Genomic DNA, 16,921 nt, shown 5'->3' on the forward strand with positions numbered 1-16,921 from the left:
TTTTCTTTTCTTCTTGACTAGATTTATTACAGCCTTTGTACACCACGGTTCCTGTACCCTATCATAACTTCCTTGTCTCATTGGAACGTATCTATGCAGAACTCCACACAAATATCCCCTGAACATTTGCCACATTTCTTCCGTACTTTTCCCTGAGAACATCTGTTCCCAATTTAAGCTTCCAGTTTCCTGCCTGAGAGCCTCATAATTCCCCTTATTCCAATTAAATGCCTTTCTAACTTGTCTGTTCCTATCTCTCTCCAACGCTGTTGTAAAGGAGATAGAATTATGATCACTATCTCCAAAATGCTCTCCTACTGAGAGATCTGACACCTGACCAGGTTCATTACCCAATACCAAATCAAGTACAATCTATCCTCTTGTAGGCTTATCTACATATTACGTCAAGAAACCTTCCTGAACACACCTAACAAACTCCACCCCATCTAAACCCCTTGCTCTAGGGAGATTCCAATCAATATTTGGAAAATTAAAATCTCCCATCACAACAGCTCTGTTATTATCACACCCCTCCAGGATCTGTTTCCCTACCTGCTCCTTGATATCCCTGTTACTATTGGGCGGCCTATAAAGAACACTCAGTAAAGTTATTGACCCCTTCCTGTTTCTAACCTCCACCCACGGAGACTCCGTAGACAATCCCTCCATGACGTCCACCTTTTCTGCAGCTATGACACTATCTCTGATCAACAGTGCCACTCCCCCACCTCTTTTGCCTCCCTCCCTGTCCTTTCAACCTGGCACTTGAAGTAAGCATTCCTGTCCCTGAGCCATCCAAGTCTCCGTAATGGCCACCACATCATAGCTCCAAGTACTGATCCACACTCTAAGCTCATTCGCTTTGTTCACAATGCGTTAAAATAGACACACCTCAAACCATCGGTCTGAGCGCGTCCCTTCTCTATCACCTGCCTATCCTCCCTCTCACACTGTCTACGAGCTTTATCTATTTGAGAGCCAACGGCCTCTTCCCCAGTCTCTTCAGTTTGGCTCCCACCCCCCAACAATTGCAGTTTAAATTCTCCCCAGTAGCCTGAGCAAACCTCCCCGCCAGGATATTGGTCCCCCTGGGATTCAAGTGCAACCCGTCTTTTTTGTACAGGTCACACCTGCCTCAAAAGAGGCCCCAATGATCCAGAAATCTGAATCCCTGCCCCCTGCTCCAATCCCTCAGCCACGCATTTATCCTCCACCTGATTCTATTCCTATACTCACTTTCGCGTGACACAGGTAGTAATTCTGAGATTACTACCTTTGAGGTCCTGCTTTCCAACTTCCTTCCTAACTTCCTATGGTCTTTTTCAGGACCACATCCCTTTTCCTACCTATATCATTGGTACCAATATGTACCACGACCTCTGGCTGTTCTCCCTCCCTCTGCAGGGAGTGGGACACGATCTGAAAAATCCCGGGTACTGGCACCTGGGAGGCAAACTACCATCCGAGTTTCTTTCCTGCATCCACAGAATCGCCTGTCTGACCCCTTAACTATAGAGTCCCCTATCACTACTGCCTTCCTCTTCCTTTCCCTATCCTTCTGAGCCACAGGGCCAGACTCTGTGCTAGAGGCAGAGCCACTGCTGCTTCCCCCAGGTAGGCTGTCTCTCCCAACAGTACTCAAGCAGGAGCACTTGTTGTCAAGGGGTACAGCCACAGGAATACTCACTAGTACCTGACTCTTCCCCTTCCCCCTCCTGACTGTGACCCACTTGCCTGACTCCTGTGGCCCCGGAGTGACCACCTGCCTATAACTCCTTTCTATCACCTCCTCAATCTCCCTGACCAGAAGAAGATCATCAAGCTACATCTCCAGTTCCTTAACACAGTCCCTCAGGAGATGCAGCTCGACACATTGGGTGCAGATGTGGCCTTCCGGGAGGCTGGGAGACTCCAGGACCTCCCATATCTGAAACCAAGCACAGAAAATCAGCCTCACACTCATACTACTTCCTTTCCACAATTAGCACAGGTAAACCTACCTCGCCTTGTCCTGTTACCGCCTAAGCCCGTTGAGCAAAAGCCCTATCACTCTACTACTTCTCACTCCGCTGCCCACTCTGAACGCTGCCCGCTGGATATGGCGGTCTTCTTTTTAAACGTCTCCCGCTCTAATGGCTGATGTCATGCGCCTGCGTGAAGATAGGTCACTCCACCAATCAGCTCCAAGGTAGTTTGTTTCTGCTCCGCAGGCCGCTGGCTCACACTCTGATGCGCTGTACACATGACTGAAGGAGAACCAATATCTTGGTGGGGAGATTTACCAGTGCTACCTGGGAGGGTTTAAACTAGTCTGGTGGGTGGGTGGGACCCAAACCAGCAGAGTGGCAGATGAAAAAGTTGAGGCAAATAATGCAATTAAAGTGAGCAAGTCCATTAGGCAGGACAGGTAGGGGCAGGACAGGGAGTGAGGAGGTCTGATAGGCTAAACTACATTTATTTTAATGCAAGAAGCCTGACAAGTATAGCAGATGAATTCAGGGCATGGATTGGTACATGGAACTGAGATGTTGTAACTATCACAGATGGTTGAGGGAAGGCAGGACTGGCAGCTCAATATTTTGGGGTACAGATGCTGCAGGTGTAATAGAGCTAGAGGTGAATGAGGAGAGGGAATTACATTTATGATTAGGGAGAACATCACAGCAGTATTTAGAGAGGACATTCCTGGGGGATCATCCAGTGAGTGTATCTGGGTGAACTCAAAAATAAAAAAGTGATCACTTTAATGAGATTGTACTATAAGCAACCACACCACCCCCCCACCCCCCACCCCCACTCATCCACCCAAAGTCAGTGTGGATCAGAGCAGCAAAAATGTAGGGAGATCCCAGCTAACTGTTAGAATTCTAGGGTTGTAAAAGCAGGTGATTTTAACTTCCCGAATATTGCCTGGGGCTGCCATAGTGCTAAGGGCCTGGATGGGGTGGAATTTGTTAAACGTGCCCAAGAAATTTTGCTCATGCAATATATAGATGGCCCTACTAGAGAGGGGTCAACACTGAACCTCCTATTCAGAAAGGAGCTAGGCAAGTGGCTGAAAGGAGAACTTTGGGAGCAGGGATCATAATCCTATTAGTTTTAAAATAGTTATGGAAAAAGATAGAACTAGTTCACAAGTCCTAAATTGGAGCAAGGTTAATTTTGATACACAGAATTTGAAAAGGTTGATTGGGAGAGGCTGCTTGCAGGTAAAGGGATGTCTGGCAAGTGGGACGCTTTTAAAAATAAGATTGTGAGAGTTCAGGGCCAGCATGGTCCTGCTAGAGTGGAGGGCAAAGCTGGCAGGATTAGGGAACCCTGGTTGATGAGGGATAGTGAGGATCTGGTCAGAAAAAAGGAGGCGTCTGTCAGGTATAGCCAGCTGGGATCAAGTGAATCTCTTGAGCAGTATAAGGGATGTAGGAGTGTTCTTATGAGGGAAATCAGGAGGGCGAAAAGAGGACATGAGATAGCTTTGGCAGATAAGGTAAGGGAGAATCTTAAGAGATTCTATAAGTTCATTAAGAGGAGTAACGAGGGAGATGATAAGTTCCCTTAAGGATGAATGTGGTCACCTATGTGTGGAGTCACAGGAGACAGACGAGATCTTAAAAGAATATTTCTCATCTGTATTTACCATGGAAATGGTTATGGAAAAAAAGAGAATTCAGGAAGAGAATAGTGAGGTCTTGAAATATATCCACTTTACAAAAGAGGAGATGCTGGCAGTCATAAAGGACATAAATGTTGATAAATCCCCAGAGCCTGACCAAGTGTACCCTTGGCCATTGTAGGAAACCCAAGAAGAAATTGCTGGGGCCCTGGCGGAGAAATTTGTATCATCATTAACCATGGGTGAGGTACTGGAAGACTGGAGATTGACAAATGTTGTGCCGTTATTTAAGAAGGGCTGCAAGGAGAAAGCAGGGACCCACAGGTTAGTAAACCTAACATCAGTAGTGGTAAAATTACTGGAAGAGGTTCTGATAGACAGGATCTACCTACAGTTGATAAGGCGAGGACTGATCAGAGATAGTCAACATGGCTTTGTGCATGGGAAATCATGTGTCACGAATATGACTGAGTTTTTTGAAGAGGTGTCCAAGAGAATTGATGAGGGCAGACTGGATTTTAGCAAGACCTTCACAAGGCCTCACTAAGTAAGCTGGCCCAGAAGGTTAGATCACACAGGATCCAGGGTGAGCTAACCAAATGGATACAAAGTAAAAAGCAAGCTGCTGGTGGAACTCAGAGGGTAAGGCAGCATCTGTTGAAGCAAAGGGATAGTCAACGTTGCATCCACAAATGCTGCCTGACCCACTGAGTTCATCTAACAGCTTGTTTTTTGGTCCAGATCCCAACATCTGCAGTCTGTTGTGTCTCTCAAGTGGTTAATCATGTCCATCATGTATGTGTGCAATACTTTTTCAAAGGTCTTTTCCCTGTCCAAGCTGACAAGGCAGATGGGTAAGTACGTGGTAAGACATGGTGACCATTACAGAGACTTGGCTGTCACAAGGACAGGAATGGCTGCTAGATATTCTGGGGTTCAGATGTTTCAAAAGGGACAGGGATGGAGGTAAAAGAGGTGGGAGAGTGGCTTTACTGATCAGGGACAGTGTCACAACTGTAGAAAGGGAGGACGTCCTGGAGGGATCGTCTACTGAGGCAGTGTGGGTGGAAGTCAGAAACAGGAAGACAGCGATCACTCTGCTGTGAGTATTCTACAGGCCCTACAATAGCAGCAGAGACACTGAGGAGCAGATTGGGAGGCAGATTTTGGAGAGGTGCAAAAATAACAGGGTTGCTGTCATGGGTGATTTCAACTTCCCACATATTGATTGGCACCTCCTTAGTGTAAAAGGGATTGATGGGGTAGAGTTTGTTAGGTGTGTCCAGGAAGGATTCCAGACACAGTAATTGGACAGGCCATCAAGAGGAGAGGCCATTCTGGACCTGATACTAGGCAATGAGCCTGATCAGATCTTTCAGTGGGAGAGCATTTTGGAAATAGTGACCATAACTTCTTGACCTTTACCATAGCCTCGGAGAAGGACAGAAGCAGACAATATGGGTAAGTATTTAATTGGGGGAAGGCAAATTATGATGTTATTAGGTAGGAACTTGGGAGCATAAATTGGGAACAGATGTTCTTGGGGAGGTGCACAGTGGAAATGTGCAGGTTTTTTAGGGAGTACATGCATGGGTTTCTGGATAGGTTTGTCCCATTGAGGCAGGGTAAGGATGGTAGAGTGAAGGAACCATGGTTGACAAGAGACATAAAATATCTTGTCAAGAGGAAGAAAGAAGTTTTAGAAAACATGGATCAGACAGGGCTCTGGAGGGTTACAAGGTAGCCAGGAGGGAGCTTAAGAATGGACTTAGGAGAGCTAGAAGGGGTCATGAGAAGGCCTTGGCGAGCAGGATTAAGGAAAACCCCAAGGCTTTCTACACATATATGAATAATAAGAGGAGGACGAGAGTGAGGGTAGGACCGATCAGGGATAAAAGAGGAAACATGCCTGGAGTCGGAAGTGGTAGGGGAGGTCTTGCTTCAGTATTCACCAGTGAGAGAGACCAGTGAGGATGGCATACAACAGGCCAATACACTAGGCATGTCAACGCAAGGAAAGAGGATGTGCTGGACCTTTTGAAAAACATTAGGATAGATAAGTCACTGGGGCTGGACTGGATATATACAAGGTTATTACAGGAAGCAAGGGAAGAGATAGCTGTGCTTTTGTGATGATCTTTGCATCCTCACTGGCCACAGGAGTAGCGCCAGATGATTGGAGGGTGGCAAATGTTGTTCCTTCGTTTAAGAAAGGGAGAAGGGATAACCCTGGGAATTACAGACCAGTGAGTCTTCAGTGGTGGGCAAATTACTGGAGAAGATTCTTAGAGACAGGATTTATGGTAATTTGAAGAAGCATAGGCTAATTAGGGACAGTCAGCATGGCTTTGTGAGGGATAGGTCATGCCTCACGAGCCTGATTAAATTCTTTGAGGATGTGATAAAGCAAATTGATGAAGGTAGAGCAATGCATGTGGTGTACATGGATTTTAGTAAGGCATTTTTTAAGGCTCCCCATGGAAGGCACATTCAGAAAGTCAGGAGGCATGGGATCCAGGGAAACATGACTGTGTGGATTCAAAATTGGCTCACCCATAGAAGAAGACAGAGGTTGATGGTGGATGGAACATATTCTGCCTGGATGTCAGTGACCAGTGGTGTTCTGCAGGGATCTGTTCTGGGACTCCTGCTCTTTGTGATTTTCATAAATGACTTGGATGAGGATATGGAAGGATGGGTTAGTAAGTTTGCTGATGATACAAAGGTTGGTGGTGTTGTGGATAGTGTAGAAGGTTGATGTAGATTACAACAGGATATTGATAGGATGCAGATCTGGGCTGAGAAGTGGCAGATGGAGTTCAACCTGGAAAAGTGTGAAGTGATACACTTCAGGAGATCAAACTTGAAGACAGACTACAAGGTAAATGGCAGGCTTCTTAGCAGTGTGGAGGAACAGAGGGGTCTTGGGGTCCACGTCCATCAATCGCTTAAGGTGGCCATGCAGGTCGATAGGGTTGTTAAGGCGTATGGTGTGTTGGCCTTCATTAGCTGGGGTATTGAGTTCAAGAGCTGCAAGGTAACATTACAGCTCTGTAGAACTCTGGTTAGACCACACTTGGAGTATTGTGTTCAGTTGTGGTCACCTTATTATAGAAAGGATGTGGAAGCTTTAGAGAGGGTGCAGAGGAGATTTACCAGGATGCTGCCTGGATTGGAGAGCATGTCTTATGACGATAGGTTGAGTGAGCTCGGGCTTTTCTCTTTGGAGAGAAGGAGGATGAGATGTGATTTGATAGAGGTGTACAAGATGATAAGAGGCATAGATCGAGTGGATAGTCAGAGACTTTTTCCCCAGTGCGACAATGGCTAACACAAGGGGACATAATTTTAAGGTGATTGGAGGAAGGTATAAGGGGGATGTCAGCGGTAAGTTCTTTTACAGAGAGTGGTGGGTGTGTGGAACGCACTGCCGGCAGAAGTTGTGGGGACAGATACATTAGGGACATTTAAGAGACTCTTAGCCTCTTGATAGCCACATGAATGATGGAGAAATGGAGGGCTATGTGGGAGGGCAGTAATAGATAGATTTTAGAGCTGGATAAAAGGTCAGCAGAACATTGTGGGCAGAAGGGCCTTTGCTGTGCTGTAATGTTCTATGTTCTATGTGTACACCTCCTTTCCCTGTATATAGGTGATTATATCCCTAAGTAACACAAGGCTGTCTTGAGACCTTCTGGCTAAAAAGTGTGCAGGTCTGGACAACAGGTGCAGAATAATTTCTGACTTCCTCCCTCTTCCCCTTCTGTTTGTATATCTGCAAATCAAGAGCTCCAAGAATGATAAAAGAGACAAAAGTGAAGAGGAACTAAAGAAAGATGTTTATGACAAGGTTGTGAACACCAGTGAGAGCCAGGCTGATGACAAAAGAATTAGAGGTGGAAGGAAAATTAAGAAAGATCAGAGAGCATCTGAGAAAAGACTAGCTAGCAACATAACTAGGAAGCCAGAAGTGTTCTACAAGTGTATAAGTGGTAAAAGGATAGTACATACTGTAGAAGTGTGGGGCCCATCAAGGGAAAAACATGGGAGCTTACACTTGGATCAACACACAAAGCGATGGACAAGATGAAGGAGCTCAACCCAAAATGTCGACTGTCCATTTCCCTTCATAGATGCTGCCTGACCTGTTGAGGTCTTCCATTTGTATGTTGCTCCAGATTCTAGAATCTGCAGTCTCTTGTGTCTTCCACTTGCACCTGAGTGTTAAGGCACTAAATGAGTACTTTGCATCTGTCTTTATCAGCAAAGAGGATGCTTCCAAAGTAAAAGTGGAGGAAATAGTTGAGACACTAGATATTTAAAGATTGATAGCATGGAAATATTGGAAATATTGGAAATATTGACTGTGTCATGGTTCCAAGTGCTGGTTCTCAATTCTGCCCCTTATCCCCATTGATGGGGCCTTGTTGTGCAGCACATGGTTTCCATGCACTGCTATTTGCCTAATGACACACATCTGAGTTCCATCAGGAGATTAGTATAAGAACCCTGGTTTCACAAACACTGGTTGCCAGATTATTGGTCTATCTCTGGGAATATTTTGTCTCCTGGCTGCTTTGAGCTGTTAACTTGTGAGCAGTCCCAGTTTTGTGGGTTCTCCTAGAAAAACCTGTTTCTGTGTTGGGACTCTGTCTCAGAGTCCTGAGGCAAGATTTCTTCTGTTTGCTGTTCTGTGTTTGGTACTGAGGAAGCATCCCAACTCCAGTCTTGGTCTGGTGTTCTGCATTTGGGTTCTCTGCAATCTTGCTCTTTGTGTGACATTGTGACAGACTGAAGTTAAAGTGAGAGTCACCAGGTCTAGATGGGATTCCTCCTGGCATTTTGAAGAATGCATGGGAGGAAACTGCAGGGGCACTGAACATAATCTTCCAGTGCTCTCTGGATACTGGAGTGGTGTCAGAGGACTGGATGGAGGTAAATGTTACCCCCTTATTCAGAAAGGGAAGTAGGATACCCTCATTAACTACAAGCCAGTCAATTTAACCTTTAGAAACATTGATCCAGGACAGAACAAATAGAATCAAAAAATGGATTAAGGCAAATTGTGTTCAACTGAGTATAGAATTTTTGATTTAAGTGCTTGATAGAATTGATGAGGGTAATACAGTCCATGTGATAGACATGGATTTCCTGAAGGGTTTGCATAAGGTGCCACATAATAAGCTTATCTGCAATGTTGAAACAGTGGTGTAAAAAGAACATTAATAGTGTGGATACTGTGATGTTGTAGCCATTAGAGACTTGATTGAGCTGCCTGTCCTGCCCTTTTCTCAATGTTCCATGATTCAGATGTTTCATATGCAATAGAGAGGAATGTAAAGGAGGTGGGGGAGATGCACTACTGATCAGGGACAGTGTCATGATGGCACTTAGAGGACCTTGTGGAGGGCTCATCCAAAGAGGCAATGTGAGTAGACCTCAGGAACAAGAAAGGTACAATCCCTGTGATGGGATTATTCTATAGGCCTCCAATAGTCAATGAGAGATAAAGGAACAGATTATGAACAGATTATACAGAGGAACTAGGTGACTAGGCATGGTAACATAGTGGTTAGCATAATGCTTTACAGCACCAGCAACCCAGGTTCAAATCTGGCCACTGTCTGTAAGGAGTTTGTACATTCTCCCCATGTCTGTGTGGGTTTCCTCTGGCTGTTCTAGTTTCCTCCCACATTCCAAAGACATAGTTAGGAAGTTATGGGCATGCTATGTTGGTGCTGGAAGCAGGGTGACACTTGCAGGCTGCCCCCCAAAATCACTACACAAAAGATGTATTTCACTGTGTTTTGATGTACATGTGACTAATAAAGATCTTATCTTATGGAAAGATGTAAAAGCACAAAGGTAGTTGCAGTGGGAGACTTTAATTTCCCCAGTATTGACAGGGACTCCCTTAGTGCCAGAGGCTTAAATGGGGCAGAATTTGTTAGATACATCTTGGAGGGTTTCTTGACAGTTTGTAGAGAATCCAACCAGGGAAGGGGCCATACTGGACTTTGTATTGTGAAATAAGCCCAGCCAGGTGCTCAGATGAGATAGGGCCTATTTCTGTGCTGTAGTACTCTGACTCTGATTTAAAAATAAGTGGGCAACTCAGTAGGATTACTTGAGGACAAAGAAGGGAATTTATGCTTGGAGCCAGAAGAAGTGGGCAAGGTACTAAATGAGTGCATCAGCATTCACCAAGGAGAAGAACATTAAGGTCAGTAAGATCAGAGAGGGTGAAGATGATATTCTAGGGCATTGTTGATATTGAGAAGGAGGTGTTAGGTCTTCCTCAGACATTGAGAGGGACTAGTGTAGAAATTGCAGGGGCCCTGGCAGATACATTTAAAGTGTCCTTAGCCACAGGTGCAGTGCCAGAGGACTGGAGGGTAGCTCATGTTGTTCTGTTGCTTAAAAAAGGATCTAAAAGTAAACCAGGTAATTACAGGCCAGTGAGCCTGACATCAGTAGTGGGTAAATTATTGGAAGGTGTTCTGAGAGATCGGATATACAAGTATTTGGACAACCAAGGGGTGATTAAGGATAGTCAGCATAGCTTTGTGTGTAGATTGTGTTTAACAAATCTTGTAGAGTTCTTTGAGGAGGTTACCAAGAAAGTAGATGAAGGAAAGGCTGTGGATGTTGTCTACATGAACTTTAGTAAGGCTTTTGACAAGGTCCCACATGGGAGGTTAGTTCAGAAGGTTCAGATACTAGGTGTCCATGGAGAGGTTGTAAACTGGATTTGAAATTGGCTGTGTGGGAGAAGACAGAGCGGTAGTGGATGATTGTTTCTCAGACTGGAGGCCTGTGACTAGTGGTGTGCTTCAGGGATCTGTGCTGGGACCATTGTTGTTCGTTGTCTATATCAATGATCTAGATGATAATGTGGTAAATTGGATCAGCAAGTTTGCTGATGACACTAAGATTGGAGGTGTTGTGGACAGCGAGGAAGGCTTTCAAAGCTTGCAGAGAGATCTGAACCAACTGGAAAAATGGGCCAGAAAATGGCAGATGGAATTTAATGCAGACAAGTGTGAGGTGTTGCATTTTGGAAGGACAAATCAAGGTAGGACATACACAGTAAATGGTAGGGCACTGAGGAGTGCAGAGGAACAAAGGGAGCTGGGAGTTCAGATACATAATTCCCTGAAAGTGGCATCACAGGTAGACAGGGTTGTAAAAAAGGCTTTTGGCATCCTGGCATTCTTAAATCAAAGTATTGAGTATAGGAGTTAGGATATTATGGTGAGGTTGTATAAGACATTGGTGAGGCCAAATTTGGAGTATTGTGCAGTTCTGGTCATCTAACTAGGAAGGATAGCAGTAAGATTGAAAGTGCAGAGGAGATTTACTCGAATGTTGCCAGGTCTTCAGGAGTTGAGTTACAGGGAAAGATTGAACAGGTTAAGACTTTATTCCTTGGAGTGCAGAAGAATGAGGGGAGATCTGATAGAGGTTTACAAAATTGAGGGGTATAGCCAGAGTTAATGCGAGTAGGCTCTTTCCACCTAGATTAGGAGAGATAAGTACAAGAGGACATGGCTTTAGGGTGTAAGGGGAAAGGTTTAGGGGGAACATTAGGGGGAACTTCACTCAGAGTGGTGGGAGTATGGAACAGGCTGCCATCTGATGTAGTAAATGCGGGCTCCCTCTTGAGTTTTAAGAATAAATTGGATAGATAAATGGATGAGAGAGGTCTGGAGGGTTATGGACTGGGTGCTGGTAAATGGGACTAGCGGAATGTTTCGGCACAGACAATAAGGGCCGAATGGCCTGTTTTCTGTGCTGTAGCTTTCTATGGTTCTATTCTTTTGAAGAATATTAAGTCCCCAAAGCCTGATGGGAGCTATCCCAGGTTATTGAAAGAGGCAAGAGAGGAGATTGCTGAAGTCTTGACAGATCTTTGTACCCTCTTTAGCCACAGGTGAAGTCCCAGAGCACCAGAGAATAACCAATGTTGTTCCTCTGTTTAAGAAGGGCAATAGAGATAAACCAGGAAACTATAGGCGGGTGAACCTTGCATCAGTGGTAGGGAAATTATTGGAGAAGGTTCTTAGGGACAGGATCTACTCACATCTGAAAAAGCATAGACTTAGTAAAGATATTCAGCACAGCTTTGTGAGGGGGAGGTCATGTCTAACAAACAATTGAGTTTTTTTGAGGATGTAACAAAGATTGAGGATAAGGCAGTGGATGTGGTACACATGGATCTTAGTGATACTTTCAACAAAGTCTCTCATGGTAGGCTGATCCAGAAGATCAGGGTACATGGGATCCATGGAGACTTGGTGGATTAGATTTGAATTTGGCTTGGCCATGGAGAAGAGGATAATTGTGGTGGAAGGGTGTTATTCTGACTGGTGGTGTTCCACAAGGATCAGTGCTGGGACTTCTGTTTGTTTTATATATATGATTTGGATAAAAATGTAGTTGGGTTGATAAGTTTGCAGATGACACAAAAATTGGTGGAATTATGGATAGTGAGGAGGTTTTGTCAAAAGGATTCAGCAGGATACAGATCAGCTGGAAATAAGATCAGAGAAATGGCAGATGGAATTTAATCTGGACAAGTGAGGTGTTGCACTTTGGGAGGTCAAATGGCAGGATCCTTCGGATGTAAAGAGGGATCTTGGGATGAAAATCATAGCTCCCTGAAAGTGGCCACACAAGTAGACAGGCTGGTAAGACAGAAGGCGTACGGCATGCTTGCCTTCATCAGTCGAGGTGTTGAGTATAAAAGTCAGGAAGTCATGTTACAGCTGTATAAAACCTTGGTTAGGCCACATTTGGAGTATTGTGTGCAGGTCTGGTTGCCCCATTACAAGAAGGATGTGGAGACTTTGGAGAGGGTGCAGAAGAGGTTTACCAGGATGTTGGATTAGAGTATTAGCTATAAAGTGAGGTTGGACAAACTTGGGTTGTTTTCTCTGGAGTGTCAAGGCTGAGGAGTCACCTGATAAAAGGATATAAAAACATAAGAAATAGCAGCAGGAAGAGACCATCTGGCCTGTCAAGCTGCTCCACCATTCAATAAGATCATGGCTAATCTGGCTGTGGACTCATTCACCTACCTGCCTTTTTCCCCATAACCGTTAATTCCCCTACTATCCAAAAATCTATCTAACTGTCTTAAATATATTTGATGACATAGCTTCTACTGCTGCTCTGGGCAGAAAATTCCACATTCACTACTCCCTGGGAAAAGCAGTTCCTCCTCATCTCCATCCTGAACCTATTCCCCTGAATCCTGAAGCTATGGTGCCTAGTTCCAGTCTCATGTACCAGTGGAAACAACCTTCCTGCCTCTTATCTTATTTATCCCTTTCATAATTTGATATGTTTCTATAAGATCCTCTCATTCTTCTGAATTCCAGTGAGTACAGTCCCAGGTAATTCAATCTCTCCACATTGACTAACCCCCTCATCTCCAGAATCAACATGGTGAACCTCCTCCACACCACCTCCAAAACCAGTATATCTTTCCTCAAGTAAGGAGACCAGAACTGCAGGCAGTACTCCAGGTGCAGCCTCAGCAGTACCCTGTACAGTTGCAGCATAATGTCCCTGCTCTTAAACTCAATCCCTCCAGCAATGAAGGGCAACGTTCCACTTGCTTTCTTGATAACCTGTTGCACCTGCAAACCAACCTTTTGAGATTCATGCACAAGCACTTCCAAGTCCCTCTGCACAACAGCATGCTGCAATCTGTCACCATTTAAATAATAATCTGATCTTCTATTTTTCTTCCAAAGTGGATGACCTCTCATTTACCAACATCGTACTCTATCTGCCAGACCCTTGCCCACTCACTTAACCTATCTTTGTCTCTCTGCAGACTCTCTGCATAATTTACTTTTCCACTCAATTTAGTACCATCAGCAAACTTAGATACACTGCACTCGGTCCCCTCTTCCAAATTGTCAATGTACATCGTGAACAGTTGCGGGCCCAGCACCGACCCCTGCGGCACCCTGCTCACCACTGATTGCCAACCAGAGAAACACCTATTTATCCCAACTCTCTGCCTTCTATTGGTTAACCAGTCCTCTATCCATGCTAATACACTACCCCCAACTCCATGCATCCTTATCTAATGGATAAGTCTTTTATGCAGAACCTTATCAAATGCCTTCTGGAAATCCAAATATACAACAATCATCTGTTCCCCTCTATCCACTGCACTCATTATATCCTCAAAGAACTCCAGTAAGTTTGTCAGACAAGACCTGCCCTTCCTGAATCCATGCTGTGTCTGCCTGATGGAAACATTTCAATTTAAATGTCTCACTATTTCTTCCTTAAGGATAGCTTCAAACATTTTCCTGACTACAGACACTAAGCTAACTGGCCTATAGTTACCTGCCTTTTGACTACATGGTTTTTTTTAAACAGTGGTGTGACAATGACGCTCTTCCAAACCACCAGGACCTGCCCAGAGTCCAGAGAATTTTGGTAAATTATCCCAAACACCTCTACCATAACTTCTGCTATTTCTTTCAGTAACCTGGGATGCATCATGCATCCCATCAAGACCAGGGGACTTGTCTACCTTTAGGTCCACTAGTTTGCTCATCACTACCTCTTTAGTGACAGGGATTGTATGGAGGTCCTCACCCCCCCCCCCCCACCCCCAACAATCACATCCACAACATCTCTCTTTGGCATGTTAGACGTGTCCTCCACCGTGAAGACCAACAAAATAGTTGTTCAAGGCCTCGGCCATTTCCACATTACCCAATATTAATTCCCCCTTGTCATCTTTCATGTTCACTTCAGCCACCCTTTCCTGCTTTAAATAATTATATAAACTTTTACAATCTGTTTTTATATTTTGTTCTAGTTTACTTTCATAATCTATCTTCCCTTTCCTTATTGCTTGCTTAATGGTCCTGTTGCTTTTTGAAGTTTTCCCAATCTTCCAGTTTCCCACTACTCAGTGACTTTGTGCTTTTGGCTTGATGCCTTCTTTTATTTCCTTAGTTATCCAAGGCTGGCTCTCCCCACCCTTACTGCCCTTGCTTTTAATGGGAATATACTTTTTTGAGCACTGTGAAAAACCTCTTTGAAAGTCTCCCATTGTTCCTCAACTGTCCCACCACATAGCCTGTGATTCCAGTCTACGCTAGCCACCTCCTCCCTCCCTCATCCTGTTGTAGTCTCCCTAATATTTAAATATATGAGAGACATATGTAGGGTTGATAGAGCCCAGGATAGAAATGTCAAATACTAGGGGGGACATTTCTCTGAGGTGAGAGGGGGAATGTTTAAAGGAGGTTGACAAGATGCTTTTTTCACACAGTGGCAGGTACTTGGAATGAGCTGCCAGTGGAGGTGGTGGAAGCAATTATGACAGCCACGTTTAAGAGGCATTTAGACAGGCTGGAAACGAAGGGATACAGACCATGTGCAGGCAGATGTGCAGTTTAAATTGGCATTGTGGTCAGGACACACATGGTGGGCCAGATGGTCTGTTCCTGTGTTGGACTGTTCTATGTTCTATAAAGCTGGCTAAGTAACAGGCAACAGAAGGTTACAGGAACTGGCTGCTTTCCGACAGGAGGAAGATGAATAATTCCCCGCATGTTAGGGTCCTTGCTTTTTCTGAGAATTAATATTAATGATTTTGTTTTGGGGTGCAAGCTTCTAAATTTGTGGATGACACAAAACTTCAGTCATAGAGTTAGACAGCACAGAAACAGGCCATTCAACCCAACTCTTCCATGCCGACCAACGTGTAGACTGAGCTAGTCCCATTTGCCTGCGTTTGGCCCATGTCCCTCTAAACCTTTCCTCTCCATGTACCTGTCCGAATGTCTTTTAAACGTCGTAATTGTCCCCGCCTCTGCCACTTCCTCTGGCAGTTTGTTCCACGTACCCTCTGCGTGAAAAACCCGCACCCTTTACTCACCCACTGAAATCCCTTCCAACTCAGGAGGGTTCGCGCTTCTCGCCCGACTGTCCAACTTGCAGTGGCGCAGTTTAATTCACCGCGGCTGTTTCGCGCACACGTTTTGAATTGACAGGGTCTCCGTTTACGACCAAACTTCTGTTTCCAGGACTTCCTACAACACACCCACTGCCGGCTCACAAACCTGTTCCGGCTGGTTCCGACTTTGGCGCTCAGCCGCGCTTCCCCACAATTTCCGAGCTCCACTGCAATCTACTGGCGCATTGCCCTCGCCGCCGGTGGACCTGGCGCCGGTGTCTGCGCTCCCGCTACTATCTGCGCCGTGCTGATGTTAAACTCCGAAACTCTCACTCTGGCTTCAGACGAACCATCCTGTCAGAGTCAAGTGGTTCGCTTTCTCGCTCTCTTTGAACTCTCGGAACTATCCCACCCTCATTATAAACTGTTTCACCCGTCTCGTTTTCCGCGCCCCTTTACTCACTGCCCCGTTTCTCGCGCTTGTATCTAACTCTGGGGGTTGCGTCCCCGCTGCTGCCGCCGCCGCCTCTCCCGGACACATTCCCCTCCCTGGGAATCTCTGCCGGGACTGTGCACCGCGCCTCGTTTACTCTCGGAATTCCCTTTCCTGCTGGGGTTCCATCTGCTGCGAACATTTGGCGTGTAAACGTGACTGTTTGAAACTCACTGCAACTGTCTCACCCGGTCCCTTAAACCCAGGGCTCATTGCCCGCAATCCCTGACCCACCGTTTATCCTTCCCACAGGAACTGTGCACCCTGTGCTCCGTCTAATCCTTTGTGGTCTCGGTACCCCGTGTTCCCTCCTAAACTTGCCGCGGTTCCATTTCCCCACGTCCCACGGTAACGGGACACCGTCACCCCCGGATCCCGCGCCCAACATCAGCCGCGACTCAAAACTCACCGAAACTATTCTCCGCAGTTCTGCACTCACCGGAGCTCCATCGCCGCCTCCCTCCGACAAACCGCCCCCCCCCACCCCGGTCCTCTGGCTCCCAACCACCGGAGCCCCCTCCCCCCCCCCCCCGTCCTCTGGCTCCCACCCACCGGAATCCCCTCCCCCCCCTTCCTCTGGCTCCCACCCACCGGAATCCCCTCCCCCCCCCTTCCTCTGGCTCCCACCCACCGGAGCCCCTCCCCCCCTTCCTCTGGCTCCCACCCACCGGAGCCCCTCCCCCCCTTCCTCTGGCTCCCACCCACCGGAGCCCCTCCCCCCCCTTCCTCTGGCTCCCACCCACCGGAGCCCCTCCCCCCCTTCCTCTGGCTCCCACCCACCGGAGCCCCCTCCCCCCCTTCCTCTGGCTCCCACCCACCGGAGCCTCTCCCCCCCCTTCCTCTGGCTCCCCCCCCCCGCCCCATCCTCTGGCTCCCACCC

The 16,921-nt window shown here is 46.2% G+C and overlaps 1 long non-coding RNA gene across 1 annotated transcript in view; it reads right to left on the reverse strand.

Annotated features, from left to right (window-relative positions):
• The window catches only part of LOC127575807 (uncharacterized), a 40,195-nt gene extending 23,613 nt beyond the window's left edge, over positions 1 to 16,582 (reverse strand). Inside the window, exons 1-2 of the long non-coding RNA XR_007957128.1 lie at positions 16,451 to 16,582; positions 15,531 to 15,684 (exon numbers count right to left, since the gene is read on the reverse strand). This is a non-coding gene — a long non-coding RNA (uncharacterized LOC127575807). The remainder of the gene's footprint in view (positions 1 to 15,530; positions 15,685 to 16,450) is intronic.
• Between the last annotated feature and the right edge of the window lie 339 nt (positions 16,583 to 16,921).

This window comes from Pristis pectinata, chromosome 11 (assembly GCF_009764475.1).
Source record: "Pristis pectinata isolate sPriPec2 chromosome 11, sPriPec2.1.pri, whole genome shotgun sequence".
Lineage (NCBI taxonomy): Eukaryota > Metazoa > Chordata > Chondrichthyes > Rhinopristiformes > Pristidae > Pristis > Pristis pectinata.